Source organism: Cervus elaphus, chromosome 12 (genome assembly GCF_910594005.1).
Source record: "Cervus elaphus chromosome 12, mCerEla1.1, whole genome shotgun sequence".
Classification (NCBI taxonomy): Eukaryota; Metazoa; Chordata; class Mammalia; order Artiodactyla; family Cervidae; genus Cervus; species Cervus elaphus.
In genome coordinates this window covers 88,976,032-88,987,773 of record NC_057826.1, presented here as the reverse complement: position 1 = coordinate 88,987,773, position 11,742 = coordinate 88,976,032, and the positions used below count along the sequence as shown (strand labels likewise).

The following is an 11,742-nucleotide window of genomic DNA, read 5'->3' as shown; positions in this document are numbered from 1 at the left end:
CACCTTCCAGTGTAGGGGGTGTGGGTTTGATCCCTGGTTGGGGAGCTAAGTAAGATGCCACATGCCTTGTGGCCAAAAAACAAAAACGTAATACAGAAGCAACACTGTAACAAATTCAACAAAGACTTTTAAAAATATATAGACATAAAGAGAGGCTAGGTCATGAAAGAACACCTTCTCAGTGTCATAAATTCTGTTCGTAACAACAGTGGAAATAGCCCTGTTGACACGTGTGATCCATCCCTGTTTTCATGCTTCATTTATTTGCCTGTAGGATCAGACTACAAAGTCCATCTCTCTCCCATTTTCTTTTTTACTGTAGTGGACTTGGGCTGCTCTGGACCAAGCCACTAGATAAGGATGTCATGCTTCTCTCAACACAAGGCTCCATTTAAGAACAGGCAAACCTTTCCCCTAGATAGCTGAGTAGGTTAGCATCAACTTCCTCAGTTAGATGAACACCAGCCTCAACTGAATGGAACATTTATTAAAGAAAAATAAAGACATGAAGGAAAAGTAAACAAACATCTATTCAGCAATGAGCAAATCTCAGAATCCTAACATTCCACAATGTCCCACAGCCCCTGATTAAGACAGAACACTAATTCCCCGGTGTCAGTTACAAGTGTTGACGGGGGATATTTTTATCCAGGGCTTTCCTTAGACTTTACAGCGCCCCAAACCCTCTGGTTTTCTGATCTCTATGTTGGCCAGCGTATCTAGTGTGCATACCTGCACACACACACAGTTCCCCAGGAAACAGAAGTTAGATTACAATGTTTCCTATGTAACAAGAGCAGAGCCTCTCCCCTTGATTTTGATTTCAGTTTTTGCCCAAGGTAAGAAAGGCAGCGAAAGCATTACTTCTGCTTGAAGTCAGAGTAATAAAATTTCCTCTCAGTCCTACTGTCCTTCCCTCCTTTTTACAAGAGGGTTGGGCACTGTCTCTAAGAGAGTATGCTCCACTTGTTTAAAGATTGTCAAGGCAGCCTGCTGCTTTCCCATTTCCTCCCATTTAGGCTCTTGTTAATAATAGATTAACAAACTCAATTCGAAATGGAAATACCTGAACCGCATCCCCACAAAAATGAAAGTAATAATGAAACAACTTTGTGCCAGGAACCAGGTTACATGTGTTTATTTATTCTCTCACCTAAAAGTGCTATCGGCATCTACGCTCACGGTACAACGGGTGTCATTAACACCTGCATCTTATGAATGAGACTTCCGCCTAAGGAACAGGGCCATTAGATGCCTTCCTGAGGGCATGCAGTATGGAGTCAGGATCAAGCCAGTATGGCCACTCAATTACAAGTGTTGATGGGGGATATTTTTATCCAGGGCTTTCCTTAGACTTTACAGCAACTTGTACCCTGGTACATTCCCAACCAGGACACTACCCCCTAATTTTCACCAGCCCTTCTCAGAAATGTTTCCAATTCACACATCCTGGGAGTCGGCTTCAGATCCCTGAAGTCAGAGCCTCAACCTCGGAATAAACCACCACTGCTTTTTTAAAGTCACAACATGTTGGACACCTTCCTTGGAGCTGGTTCTCATACAACTCCCAAGGTAGGTGTCATGCCCACTTCCCAGCAAGGAAACAGAGAGACTACCCTCACCCAGAGCAAAAGCTTAAAGAACATCCCCAGGGCCACACCTAGGAAGTGATGAGCGGGGCTTCAAACTCAGACATGGCTGCATGTGCCACCGCCCCGGATCAGACATGGCTATCCTTCACAGCCAGCACGGTCTTAAAAAACGGTAGAGAAAGAAAAAGCAAATACTGGGAAACTGAGGTTTGGGTTTTACATAGTATATTAGAAGGAAATAAATTAACAAGAAGAAATTCATTAGCCTATCCAGGAAGCAGGGGTTTCTGCATGGATTCTCCCATCCAAGTACTAACCAGGCCCGACCCTGCTTAGCTTCCGAGATCAGACGAGATCGGGCGCGTTCAGGGTGGTATGGCCGTAGACTCTGCATGGATTCTCGGAGTAAGTGTGGCAGAGCAGAAGGGCGCTGGGCCCGAGTCAGAGACCTGAGTTTGAGTCCAAGCCCCGTCATTCCCTTGGGTAGGTTGTTCAACCTCCCTGACCTTAGGTCTAGTCTGTATAGTGGGAATTATAACCATCTTATCTATTTCACTTCAGTATCATGAAGATTGAAAGTTGCTCAGTCGCGTCTGACTCTTTGCAGCCCCACGGACTGTAACCTGCCAGGCTCCTCTTTCCATAGGATTTCCCAGGCAAAAATACTGGAGTGGGTGGCCATTCCCTTTTCTAGGGAATCTTCCTATCCTAGGGATCGAACCTGGGTTTCCTGTCTTGAAGGCAGATTCTTCCCTGCCTGAGCCACCAGTTGTGAGGATTAAATGAGATTAAATATAAGACAGAGCTCTGTATCCAAATGAGATCAAGTTGATTACTATTATTATTATGTGGATTAGTAAGACTCTTCCACAGAAAAGAGAAAAAGATGGTGTGTGTGTGTGTGTGTACTTATGCATATATAAGAATACATATGCATGCATGAATATGCATATAAGTACATATGTACAAGTAAGTTGTGTTGTGTAAGTGCAGATGGGAAAATCAGTCGTAATGTCACAGAAAAAGCCCTGTCCCAGTGTGCTGGGGAAACCTGCAGGCCTTGACTTTAGTTGCTTGTGCTGCGCTGTGCTCATTCGCTCATTCAATGTCTGACTCTTTGTGACCCCATGGACTGTAGCCCGCCAGGCTCCTCTGTCCATGGGATTTTCCAGGCAAGAACACTGGAGTGGGTTGCCATTTCCTCCTTCAGGGGACCTTCCCCACCCAGGAATTGAACCTGTGTCTCCTACACTGGCAGGCATATTCTTTACCACTGAGCCACCAGGGAAGCCCCTATCAAGTCTGCAGATAGTGCTGAAAGATTGCTGCTGTGGTCAGGATAAGAGGGGCAGTGGTCCTCAAAGGACTCACACCGAGGTCCTTGCTCCTCCAGGCGACTTCAGGGAGCTGCACTGTAGCAGCAAGTCCCACCCAGAGGGCACTGGGAAAGGAGCGCTTCCGTTCTCGGGAGAAAGAGAGTGTGTTGTTCCCGAGAGACCCCAGGCTGCCCCCTCACCTGCCCCCTTCACTCCCCTTCTTCCCCCATGTCCTCAGCTACCTTTGTTCACTTCTGGTTTTTCTGCTGAAGCTTGTCCTTTATTGGATTTATCGTGTCTACTTTCCTTCCCCACTGGTCAGCTTTTAAACACAGCAGCCAAAATCATCAACATCAGTAGCAATTACATCCGTACTCAAGATTACTTTTGTGAAGGGACTTGCCAGAACCCCAGAAGGCAATCTCTTTCTGAGGATTATGCAAGGCAGAATCTCATTTTTAACTGACATGTATGATGAAATACATACTATCTACAAATGAGATTTAATGCTCAAGTGGCATAATAAAATGTGTTTGCAGTGCGGACTTCCCTGGATCCATAAAAGGAAGCAAATTTTCATTAGATTTTTAAGTCAGTGACCAAGTCCCTTAGAAAATGTCAAAACTCCCCTTAGCTTGTCAACCCTACAGAAACAGGTGGTAAGCCAGATTTGGCCTGTGGGTCACAGTTTGCCAATCCCTGGTCTAGAACTTTTTGTATATTGAGTCTACTTCACATAAAGCCATTGAGACTGAAGTCCTTTGCTTCTTTTTGCCCATCCTCTTTTCCCTAAGCTCATTATTCTCCCCACCCCCGCCCTCCTGTTCTGATCTACCAGTTTATCATTTCTCTTCTAGCTTCACCAGTGTGAACTATGACCCTGAGAAGAGAATAAGGATATTTGCCACTTGCAGGTGTAGCCAGCCTTGCAGGGGCACTAATAGAGTGGGAGACACAGAGCCTGTGGTGACCGTGTCGGCCTGATCAGTAACCCACCACCCCTCCCTCTTCCTTCCTGGTCGAGCCCATGCCCACAACGGAGGCTGAAAATACCAGTTGTCCCTTTCCCATCCTTCTTGTGGCCCACTCCTGAACAATAAGACTTGAGGACAAAGAGGCCTGTGTGGGTGCTTCGGGGAAGGGCTTTCCTCACTGGAAAGAGCAAGGGTGGAGACGGAGAGAGATACAAGAACAGAAGCCTCACTCTCCCCTTGCTTCTGGCTTTTGGATGATGCCACATAAAGACATGACATTTGGAGCTGCAGTAACCAGGATGGACGTTCAAGAGCTGATGCAGAGGCATAACAGTGTTAATTCACTGAACCAGCCCTGCAGGTCCCCCCCTCTGGACTTCACGGTATAGGAGGTTATGAACCCCTGTGTTAACACAGACAGCCTTCATTCTTGTGAAGCTTCTGTTGTGACACAGAAAATGAAAAACTTATAAAAAAACAGGAAATGCCAAATTTAATAGACCACCACATGATACTAGTTATACTCTTAATGCCTCCTGATTAAGAAAAACCACATAACAAGCCCCTCCCTGGCAGCTCTGTCCCATCTACGTCAAAACATGTTCCCATTTCTCCTAATAATTACTGCTCTATCTCCACCTTCCGTGTCACAGGCAGGCTTCTTGGAAGTTATCTTACTTTTATCGTTACCCTTTTTCTCCACTTCCTATTCAGTCATCCTCACTCCTCAAATGGCAGAACACTGCTTTTCCTCCACCCACACTATTTCATCAAATGCTTTCAACAAGAGTTGTCAATGACTTCCATGTTGATAAGCCCAAGCGCAGTTTTCAGTTCTTATCTTGCTTGACCTCTCCAAGGTATTTATACTATTCACCATTCCTCCCTGACACCACGTTTCCCCAATTTCCTTCTACATCTTTCTGTCTTTTTCACCGCCTTCTCCTTCTGTACTGGTTCTAAATGTTATTGTTCCTCAGTGTTCTTTCCTCATCTTACACATACTTCTTAGGTAATCTCATCTATACTTACAGCTTTAATTGCTGCCTAAAGATTGATGCCCATACCTGTCAACCTTTCCCCTAAGTTCCAGACCCATGAAACGAAGTGTCTGATGGACACTGAATGTCTTCGAAAGAAGGGAAGTCACTCAGTCGTGTCTGACTCTTTGCGACCCCATGGGCTTTAGCCTACCAGGCTCCTCCGTCCATGGAATTTTCCAGGCAAGAGTACTACTGGACTGGCTTGCCATTTCCTTCTCCAGGGGATCGAACCTAGGTCTCCCGCATTGCAGGCAGATGCTTTTACCATCTGAGCCGCCAGGGAAGCCCACTGAATGTCTTAAAGGTGCCTTAACCTCAACATAGCCAAGCCAAACCATCATCTACCCATCCTGTCCCAGTGAATGGCACTACAGTCTGCCAAGTAGCCCAGGTCAGAGCCTCAGACATCATTTTGACATCTCTCTGTGGTCTTGCACATAACATGCACTCCCTCTGCTTGCAATATTCTTCCCTTATTTTGTGACACGTGAATGCCTCTTCATCCTTCAAAATACCAATGAAAAGTCAGCCCTTCTAGGAAATCTTTTCTAGTTCTAACCGTAAGTTGCTTTCTGCTCAGCATTTCCTTATTTCTTAGGTTTCATGTCTGTTATAGCCTTCATTATATTATTTATATCATCTGTATATCTGGGCAGACTATGAGCTGGAAAACAAAAACTGTATTTCATTTATCTTTGTATGGCCGTTGTCTAACACAGTGTTGGGTGCATTCAAGAAGACTATCAAGAAATAGTTGTTGAGTGAAATAATGAATAGGCATGTATAATTATTTCTTGGGTAACTATATTAATGAGAAAAAACTCTAAGATTTCATGATTGATAGGCAAATATCCTTTCTAACTTAACACTTGTCAATGATTGGATAGCAACACCCACATAATTTTAGAATTTAGAGTTGGGGAAAAAAAAAAATATATATATATATGGTCCAGCTCCTTTATGAAACTGTTAGGGTGCATGTGTAACTAGCAGTGCCAATCTTCCTGTTGACAGTTGATCACTAAAATCCTTCAGGTGTTAGCTCCTTTACTAAGGTTGAACACGCCCCCAGGAATCCAAGGAATACTATTCACTTGCTTACAAACCTTTTTGCCCACATGGATGAATTTCAATCCAAATCAAATCCTCCCTAATTCCAAACTCACACTCAAATGGACAGAACTCTAGCATATTTTGCGAGGTTGCTTTAGTCCTATTGTTTCATCGCATTTCGTGTCTTATTTTCTTAGCAAATACATTTAGACTTCCGGCACTAAGCTGGGACTTCCCTGGCACAATAATCATTTTTATCACTAGATTTGGCAGGAACCACCATTTTGACGGATTAACGTATTGTTTAATGAAGCAGAGCAATTACTTTAACAAATGCTAATTGTCAAAACTCTGGACTTCAAGTTGGGTAGACATAGTTAGTAATAAATGTCCTCAGAGTTGCACTTCTGGCTATTTTTCTAAGGAAAATTTCCACAGTGTTTAGTAAAGTATATTAAAGAAGCTTAATGATAATTTTAATAGTCTACTTAGACCTTTATAGAGATTGAAAATAAAGTGTTTTCTTGCTTCACTAATCTTCAGACCCTAATTGCTAAGACAACATATCTTTTTTGAGTTCTACAAAGTTTTTTACTTCAAATTGAACACCAACCAAAAGCCCCCTGCTTCATTTACTGGGCCCTTACTCATGTTAACTAGTTTCTAGAGAAGCTATTTTCCTGTTACTTAATCAAGAACCTTCCTTTGTTACTAATATTAAACTAAACAAGAGCCCAAAGTCTACAATTTCCAGAACTGCAGCATAAATGTCATCACTCGTTAGAGTATAAACCATACTCCCTTGAGACTATCTTTTTTTTAAGATTTACTTATTTATTTTTGGCTGTGCTGGGTCTTCGTTGCTGTGTGCAGGCTTCTCATTGTGGTGGCTTCTCTTGCGGAGCATGGGCTCTAGAGCACTGGCTAATTAGTTGTGGCAGAAGGATTTAGTTGCTCTGCAGCCTGTTGAATCTTCCTGGACCAGGGACTGAACTCCTATCCTCTGCATCAGCAGGCAGATTCTTAACCACTGGACCACCAGTGAAGACCCTCAAACCATCTTTAAAGGTTAACAATTATCTTCCATTTCTATTCCCTTCAAGAATTCAAGTGGAAAACTTGACATTAGTAGTCATAACTTTATTCAAATATCAATGAATACATGTTATAAAGCTTCCATTTAACTGTGTCAAATAACAATGTGTAATATGAGTAACTTCTCCCCCTTCTGAAGAACAGGAGCAGAAGCAAGATGGGTATCTCCATGCCCATCTGTGAGAGGCTTTGAAAAGGTTCATGACTCATGCAGGGACGCTTTCTGGGGAGAGCAGGGTGGCCCCCCCAAGCTGTCTACAGTTGGCTTGTGAAAGCAGGGAAAGGAGGCTGGCTCTGGGGTTGCATTATGGTTAAGGGGTGGGCCAGGAGGGGTTTCCCATGCATGATCTAGGGCTTGCCCAGCACCCAAGGAAGGAGCACCCAGGCTTTCTCATCAGCTTGCTCAGAGATGGAACCAAAAGGAAGGGGAGCACTGAAGTTTGAAATCTGTCAGCAAACATCAAAAATGGAGCAATAGCTCTATGTTATTAGAGTCATAATATGTCATAGAGTTATTTCTAACTCTATGATACAATAGTTGGAAATGGAAGGGAGCCTAGTGTATCAGTTGCTACAATAAGATTGTGATGTTATAATAATGTTACATAATAAACAACCCCCAAATCTTATTAGCTGTTCTGTTTGAAACCCTAAAAGATGAGGCTGTTAAAGTGCTGCACTTGGTATGTCAGCAAATTTGGAAAACTCAGGAGTGGCCACAGGACTGGAAAATGTCAGTTTTTATTCTAATCCCAAAGAAGGGCAATGCCAAAGAATGTTCAAACTACTGTATAATTGCGCTCATTTCACATGCTAGCAAGGTTATACTCAAAATCCTTCAGACTAGGCTCCAGCAGTATGTGAACTGAACACTTCCAGATGTACAAGCTAGGTTTAGAAAAGGCAGAGGAACCAGCGATCAAACTGCCAACATTCGTTGGGTCATAGAAAAAGCAAGGAAATTGCAGAAAAACATTACTTCTGCTTCATTGACTATTCTAAAGCCTTGACTGTGTGGATCACAGCAAACTGCGGAAAATTCTGAAAGAGATGAGAATATCAGAACATCTTACCTGTCTCATGAGAAACTTGTATGCAGGTCAACAAGCAACAGTTAGAATTGGACATGGAACAACATGTTCAAAACTGGGAAAGGAGTAAGACAAGGCTATAATTGTCACTCTGTTTATTTTATGAATAAGTAGAGTACATCATGTGAAATGCCAGGCTGGATGAATTACAAGCTGGAATCAAGACTGCCCCGAGAAATATCAACAACTTCAGATATGCAGGGGAAAAGGCAATGGAACCCCACTCCAGTCCTCTTGCCTGGAAAATCCCATGGACGGAGAAGCCTGGTAGGCTGCAGTCCATGGGGTCGCTAAAGAGTCGGACAGGACTGAGCGACTTCACTTTCACTTTTCACTTTCATGCATTGGAGAAGGAAATGGCAACCCACTCCAGTGTTCTTGCCTGGAGAATCCCAGGGACGGGGGAGCCTGGTGCCCTCTATGGGGTCACACAGAGTTGGACATGACTGAAGCGACTTAGCAGCAGCAGCAGCAGATATGCAGATGACCCCACTGTAATGACAGAAAGTGAAGAGGAACTGAAGAGCCTCTTGATGAGGGTTAACAAGGAGAGTGAAAAAGCTGGCCTAAAACTCAGCATTCAAAAAAGTAAGATCATGGCATCCTGTCCCATCACTTAATGGCAAATAGAAGGGGGAAAAAATTAAAACAGTGACAGATTTTATTTTCTTGCGCTCCAAAATCATTGCAGATGATGACTGTGGTCTTGAAATTAAAAGACGCTTGCTCCTTGGAAGGAAAGTTATGACAAACCTAGATGGCATATTAAGAAGCAGAGACATCACTCTGCTGACAAAGGTCTTTATAGTCAAAGCTATGGTTTTTCCAGTAGTCATGTATGGATGTGAGAGTTGGACTATAAAGAAAACTGAGCACTGAAGAATTGATGTTTTTGAACTGTGGTGCTGGAGAAGACTCTTGAGAGTCCCTTGGACAGCAAGGAGATCAAACCAGTCAGTCCTACTATGAATATTCATTAGAAGGACTACTGCTGAAGTTCCAATACTTTGGCCACCTGATTTGAAGAGCTGACTTATTGCAAAAGACCCTAATTCTGGGAAAGATTGAAAGCAAAAGGAGAAGGGGGCGACAGAGGATGAGATGGTTGGATAGCATTACCACTCAATGAACATGAGTTTGAGCAAACTCTGGGAGATACTGAAGGACAGGGAAGCTTAGCATGCTACAGTCCAAGAGATTGCAGAGAGTCAGACACAACTGAGCAACTGAACAACAAAATCTTAAAGGCATGCAAAAAAAAAAAAAAGTTGTTGTTCTCATGGCTGGAATCAACAAGACAGCTCTGCTGATCTTGCCAGAACATATTCACCTGGGTAAGTCAGCTGTAAGTGGATCTCAGCTGGCTTTGCCTAGGATGACTTGTAACTCTGCTCCATGTCTCAACCTCCAAGAAGCTAGTGCAGCCACACTATCAAGGCAAAGGCAAAAGTGGAATAGTAAGCCAGTCCAGTTATGTTTTAAACTTCTGTTTGTAGGAGTTTTGCTACATTTGTATTGACCAAAAAAGCTACATATCTAAGCCGAGAGCTACAGCAGGAAAACAAAAGCTGCATGGAGAGAAAGAGTGAAGCACTGGGGCCATTTCTGCAATCTATAGTACAAATAGATTACTAACGTATCATAACCTCCTACCCTACTTTACTAAGAGAAAGTCAGTTCAATGAGCTACTCACTATCAAGTGCCAGAACTGTCCTTGAAATTGGGACTATAAAAAATAAATGAGATACTACTAAAGAGTTTGCAGTTTGTTACTTGGAGGAAATTAAATAAATTAGCACAGTATTAAGATAAATTAAAATTCAGTGTGGTAAGTATAACACCAGATAGTTTAATGAAGTGGCACAGAAAAGACACCAATTAACTCTTTTGCCTCCTTTACCATATATTTCACAGCCAATTTAATAGATTTTTATGGAAATTAAATTTCCTCCTGATTCTGACGACATGAAGAAAAAGCTGACTGTGATTCCCCAAAGAATAGCCTCATAAAATTACATAAAAATCCTCTTTAAAAACAAAACTAAATTGTAAGTTCTATCAGGCTAGCAGAAAGGCATTTGATTCTTTTGTTGCTCAATTACACTTAGTACTCATTCAGTTTCAACCAAAATTTATTGTGTGCCTACCTGTGCAAGCTATTTTTCTGGGAATCTGCTGGGATTTGGGGAGGCCTAGGAAAGAGGACTAAACAAAGATGATTTAAAAATATGGTATCTGCCTTCAAATAACTTCCAGCTTAGTCCCACTTACTCTGAAGTCCATTGTATAAAACATATACAAGCAAAGCTGTTGGGCTTAAAGTAGAAGTTGGGAGTCTGGAGCCCCGTGTATCCCAGGCCACTCCTGAGGACACTGTCTGGAGGCTTGAAGACTCTGCATGCATGCTCAGTCGTGTCTGATTCTTTGTGGCCCTATGGACTGTAGCCCTCCAGGCTCCTCTGTCCATGAGATTTCCCAGGCAAGAATACTGGAGTGGGTTGCCATTTCCTTCTCCAGGGCATCTTCCCAACCCAAGGATCGAACTTGCACCTCCTGCATTGGCAGATGGATTCTTTACCACTGGGGCCACCTGGGAAGCCCAAGTCTAAGCCATCTCACTGCGGTCACACTGCGGAAACATGTGCCCTTGTCTCTTCAGTGCTCCCCCATATGTAGACATACGGTGACCCACTCCATACAGAAACTTCAGTGTAACATGGCATTAAATGAAGCCCGAACTAGAGTATGGTAGACCTCGAATACATATAATAGAAAGGAACTCTGACTATAGCTCAGAAATTTCCAGGTCATTAGCTCTAAATGGAATCACAACTGGAGTTCCTCTAGTACAGTTTGGGAATAAGATGATGAGTTAATCTTCCAGCTTGTGGCAGTGTGTGGCTTATTCTTAAACTTTGAAATGGAATTCTTTGAGACTTAAAGAAAGGGATATAAATACATTGCTGGATTTTCTCCATTAGTCAAGATTGTTTATGAGGGGAAAGTTACCATTGTTCTGAAATATTTTTTCCTCTAGTTAATCCACATTATTTTTAGGGGGCTTTGCCTAGAAGGAAGGCTAATTCCTTATGTTCCTTCCCCCTCTTTTAGGTCCTACTTCCATAGCTTTAAACTGTCACTTGGAATCTTTTGGGAGGGTGAAACAGAAGTGGGCAGACAAGTATTTGGAAAAAAATACTCCATAAAACTCTACCATCCTATAAATGGTTCTGTCTGGATAGATTCCTTGAGATGTGTTTTATTTCCATTAAAAACTCAAAAACTTTGAAACATTCACTGTTCACATCCCAAAGCCTGATGGGGAAAATATTCATCATCTGAAGTATTCAAGACAAGCTTGAAGAAAGAAAAGAGACGAATTGTTCACTGGACCACCTTGGGAGGCAGAAGTTCGCGCAGAGCCCAAGACGGGTGTTAAAAGCTTGTCCAAACAATGTTCCGGTCAGAAAAGAAGAGGTGGGGGAGGGACGGTGCCCAAAGCTAGCGGGTCAGTGTCATTTTCTGCTTCCTTTGCCCTCCTCTTCTCCTTCTTCGCTGTCCTGCGTGTCCTCACTTT

The 11,742-nt window shown here is 42.9% G+C and overlaps 1 pseudogene; it reads right to left on the bottom strand.

Annotated features, from left to right (window-relative positions):
• Positions 1-1,859: 1,859 nt before the first annotated feature.
• Positions 1,860-1,979, bottom strand: LOC122706030 (annotated as a pseudogene).
• Between the last annotated feature and the right edge of the window lie 9,763 nt (positions 1,980-11,742).